Here is a 5,581-nt window from a genome sequence, read left to right as displayed (position 1 = left end):
GGCTGGTAGTTTCGAACCGCTGACCTTAAGGTTTGCAGCCCAATTCGTAACCACTACACTACCAGAGCTTACAGTTAGGACTAGGGATAGTGTTAGTGGAAAGGGTTGGACTAGGACTAGGAATAAGGCTTAGTCTAGTTTTTGGGGTTACAAGTAGGTTTATTTTTATTTTTTGTCTTGAAGTCTTAATTTCCTCTTCATTTGGAAGTTCTGTAACTATGTCATTCCCTCTTTTACTTCATTATATTATGTATTTGATTTTGTCGCAACTATATCTCTGGTTCTGTATTTTCAATCTTGTAAGTCTGTTTTTCTTGTAAGTCTGTTTTTCTTTGAATTCTTCCATTCCAAAGATGGCTGACTCAACTGGGTGGGGACATTAATAGATAATACCATTAATAACATATGCACATGTGGATGATAATTTAAAATTTGTTGTAACAGTTCATCTACAGTAAACTGTCAGAATATTTAGGTAGATTCAGAATAGGTTATGGAACAAGGGATATCATTGCTGAAATCAGATGCTGAAAACATGGCATCAGGATTGGAGAAAGACTCATTAACAACCTCTGATGATATGCAGATGATGCAACCTTGCTTGCTTGAAATGAAGGGGACTTAAAATACTTAATGATGAAGATTCCCTGAAAGCAGAGAACACCAGAAAGATATGTATTTGTACTTTATTGATTGTGCAAAGACTTTTGACTGGATCATGAAAAGCTATGTATGAAGAATAGGTGTTACAGAATACTTACTTGTGATTATGAGGAATCTGTGTATAAAGAAGCAGTCATTCGAATAGAACAAGGGGAGATTGAATGGTTTAAACTCAGGAAAGGTGTACACTAGGGTTGTATTCTTTCACTCAATCAACACTCAGTTAATCTGTCTGCTAAGCAAATAATCTAAGAAAACTGGACTATATGAGGAAAAACATGGCATCAGGATTGGAGAGACTCATTAACAACCTCTGATGATATGCAGATGATGCAAACTTGCTTGCTTGAAATGAAGAGGACTTAAAATATTTAATGATGAAGATCAAAGACTACAGCCTTCAGTATGGATTGCACCTCAATTTAAAGAAAATAACAATTCTCACAAATGGACTAATAAATAATATCACGATACATGGAGAAAATGCTGGAACTGTCAAAGACTTCATTTTGCTTGGATCAGCAATCATCACACATCAAAGGAACAACTCAATAAATCAAAGGACCAGTACATTAGTCATATTTGTGTTATAAAACATCTTTACTATGTTATAGAGAAAAGATGTCACTTTGTAGACAAAGGTGCTCCTGACCCAAACTATAGTATTTTCAATCGGCTCATATGCATGTGAAAGTTGGGTTATAGATAAAGAAGATTGTAGAAGTGATGCATTTAAACTACAGCATTGGAGGAAAATATTAAAATTACCTTGGATTGCCAGTAAAACAAACAACTCTGTCTTGTAAGAATTATAGCCTGAATTCTCCTTAGAAGTGAGGATGGAAACACATTGTCTCTCATTCTTCAGACATATTTTGAGGGACCAATCCCTGGAGAACATCATGCTTGGGAAAATGGAGGGACAACTAAAAATAGGGATTATCCCAACAAGATGGATTGACAACAATGGCAGCAAAAGTGGGCACAAATGTAACAATTAGGACAATGGCCCAGGCCCAGGAAGTATTTCGTTCTGTTGTACCTAGGGTTGTTATGAGTCAGAACTGATTCTACCACACCTAACAACAGGAGCATTATTACATGTGATACTGGGTTTTCAGTGGTAGAATTCTTGCCTCCCATTGGGAAGACCCTAGTTCCTTTCCTTAGCAATGTGAGATTAGCTTCTACTCTGTTAGGAGAGGCTTGTTAGTTTCTATGATGCCAAATGGGTGTCAGGGGAACTTGCAGACTAAGATATATTAGGAAGAAAGGCCCAGTTCTCTAATTCTGAAAACCAGCCAATAAAATCCCTAATAATTACAACAGCACATTGTGCAATCTACCATTGATCAGCAGGACGGTGCAAAACTGGGCAGCATTGCCTTCATTTGTGCATGAGATTTGCACAAGTTAGGGCTAACTTGATAGCAGCTATAACAATGATGACAACAATTGTTACTTACATAAAGCAAAATAGGGGAGAAAGCATTCCAGGCAAATAATTAAAATATGTAAAGTATTACTGTTGTAAGAATGTTCTTTTCAATTAAGGGAGATGTTGTGGCAAGAGTGTAAAGATAGGGGCAAGAGTAGAGTGGGAGTTAGGAAGGTAAACGAGGGCAGGCCAAAGGCAGATGGTTTCAGAATTATGTATTATTTAAAATAGGTCAATCTTTGTAATTCATTTGGATGTGTTAGAGAAATAGATAACTAGGAGAAGCTCCAGATTTTTCTTTAGCAGTTTGGAAAGTGGTAACATTTGCTAATATAGAGATAGGTTTAGAATAACATCATTGCTTTCTTGGGTTTCATTGTGAAATGTGTCTGATTTGTTAGTGTTTGAAGCATTAACAGTAGATTGTTATTGTTGTTAAGTGTTATCAAATCGGTTCCAACCCATAGCGACCCTGTATAGGGTTTCTGATGAGTAGCTGGTGAGCTTGAACAACCCACATAGTTCAAACTGACATTGCAGTCCAGCACATTAGCCCATAGTGCTACACCAGGACTTCAATAGATTATTACCTGACACTATATGCACTGAAACAAAGAAAAATATTTTTAGGAGATATACATTTACAAATAACTTATTATAGGTAGTAATTGAAACCATGAGTGTTGGTGAAGATGCCATGAAAATGCCAAAAAAAAATTGTTTAGGAAAAAAGGAGTGATGGATGGTGTTCAGAGCTCAAATAAAAGAGAAAGGAAGGATCGATTTGTGAAACAGAAATCACTTGTTACCTAAAAGAGAGGTGATGCCTTGTAATAATAGTGAGGAGTCAGATTATAATAAGTTGAGTCGTGAGAGTTAAATGTAAGTTGTTGTTTTCCCATCGAGTTGGTTCTGACTCTTAGCAACCTTGTATAGGGTATCTGAGGTTTTTTCAGATCTTTGCAGGAACAGCTCAAACTAAAAGCTTTGCAGTTTGCAACTCAGTGCTTATTCTATATATGTGTTGCTGTTAATGTTCTTGTTGTTGTTAAGTGCCATCAAATCCATTCATACTCATAATGGCCCTGTATAGGGTTTCCAAGCATCAGCTGGTGGGTTTGAACCATCAACCTTTCAGTTAGCAGTCCATTTTGGTAGTCTACAATGTAACACTAGGACTCCTCAATATAAAAAATATAGTTAAAATGAAGACAACATTTTGAGAACTATTCTCAGATGCAGTTAGAGAGTTACACAGAGAGTGATGGAGCTAGTACAATAGAAATATTGGAGTTTGAGGTGAAATGAGGTTAAAATTTGCACGTAATTCTAAGCTGATGGAATATATGTTGAAATATTGAGTATTCAAAATGCAAAAAGGACTAATGATTAGTGGATGATTCTTGGGTATTAAGAATGGAACAAACCCAAATGTAGATGAAAGTAACTTTATTTATAAGAAAGAAGACTAATAATTGTAATAAAAAGCACTTAATAACAACTATAAAACATTAGTCCATAAAACATCAGTTACCACTAAATTTTACTAATTATAATGTAACTAGTGGAAAAAAATGTAATTTCTTTTCTGACAAATCTACATACTTTCTATGTAGATTGTTTGGTACTTATGTTCCATTTATCTACTGCACAATTTTTGATGAGTTTTCTTTTAAAACCTCACACTTGACACCAGGTCATTATCCTTAAGCAATTTTTAAAATTTTAACCTTTTTCTCTTTTATATACACAGTTTTATGACTTATAACATGTTTCAAAGTTATCAAATCATGACATGTTAAAGCTACATTTTCACTCCCAAATAATAGTAGGTATTCTGTGAAGGAGGTAATCTATAAATAAACAGCTGCATGAGAACTTCCTTTGTAGTTTTCCATAAGCTTTTTTTTTTTTATCATATGTCACTACTGGGCATTTGCTTTTCATCTAAAACCTTGATTAGAAGTTCATATACTAGATGGATAACTGGTGGAGAATTTTATTAATTTCACTCTGAAAAAACTTTACCTTGTTTCATATCTTTCATTCTCTTTCAAAAAATTCAGATTTATTCACCAAGTCAATGAGTATTATTGATAACATATTTGCTTCCTTCTACAAGTAAAAAAAAAAGTAGATACTTTTTAAACATTATTTCAACTTTCTCCTTAGAGTATGATAAACGGTAGCTGGGGTAGAAAGCAATTTCTAGAAAAATATATTATGTGTGTATTACTGTTTAGTGGCGTGAGGACTGAACCGAGCTATCATTTTTACTTCTTCTTTTTTGGGGTTTTGTCTTTTTTTGGATGTTTATTTTTTTCAACTCTCTAAACTCTTTTCTTAAAATAATGTATTGAATAAGCCATTATTTCAACACTGTTAAAATATTGGATTAATGGCTGAATATATAATTTTGATATATACTGACTAATTACTTTCTGGAAAGATGATGCTAGTTTATAGATTAACCAGAGGTATATGTAAGTGAATATCTGTTTGCTGCACATTTTCCAACTCTATACAATGTTATTTGGTTTATGAATAGTTAGTGGTTCTATAGGTAAGGATGACATATTAATATTTTGTTAGCATCTCTTTGATTAGTGAAGAAATATAAATATTTTATTGTGTTTATGGTAAAGAATACCCTATCAAGAGAAATGGTTTTTTGTTGTTGGTTTGTAGTTCAATCTAGCTCAGTTCTCTGGGGTTTTTTCCTTGTATATGTGAAATCGATTACTTGAATCCTTTGTCAGTTTTATTTTCTTACAGTTTACATTTACCATTTTGTTTATTGGAAGTTTGTTTAAGTGCATAATATGAAATACAGTGTGTGATTTAAGTCTATGTCATGTTCCAATTGTAAACAAATAGTCCATCTGATTCAATCACATTTTAACTTTTCTTAGACAATGTTTGTGGCAAGTCAAATCTCAGTATATGTAAAAATATTAAAGCAAGTAATATTTAAATGTGCTCTTTAAACAAATGAAAGTTCAGATTGTAATACTATAGGAAACAGTCTAAGAAGCACTATAAATATATTAATAGTTTGGGGAGCAAAATTATGTTGGTTTACCAAGAATAGGAAGCTTTGGGGAAAATATGCTTATAATTAGTTAATTAAAAATAACACATTTTTTTCTTTACTATAGTTAGACAACTTAAAGGAAGTCCTGGGAAGAAAATATTATCTATAAACTCTGAGAGTAATGATTTACGGTTTCTTCTGCTGCAGATATTACTGGTGAAATATTTAAAGCATATAGTTTATTGCAGACTTTTTAGCACCTATTCTAATGAAGATGCAACTGGATACTTATTTTTAAAATCTCATAGACTAAAATTGCTAATAAATTACTATCCGCTTATTTTGTCATAATATTTTAAGAATATGTATACATCAGTTGATTTGAAACAATTATAGACATAAGGCTATGGTGGTGGTGGTGTGCCTTGGTGTCGGCTCAGACTCAT

Source organism: Chrysochloris asiatica, unplaced genomic scaffold, assembly GCF_000296735.1.
Source record: "Chrysochloris asiatica unplaced genomic scaffold, ChrAsi1.0 scaffold00525, whole genome shotgun sequence".
Classification (NCBI taxonomy): domain Eukaryota; kingdom Metazoa; phylum Chordata; class Mammalia; order Afrosoricida; family Chrysochloridae; genus Chrysochloris; species Chrysochloris asiatica.
The sequence above is the reverse complement of the archived record's forward strand: the minus strand, read 5'-3'. Positions refer to the sequence as shown.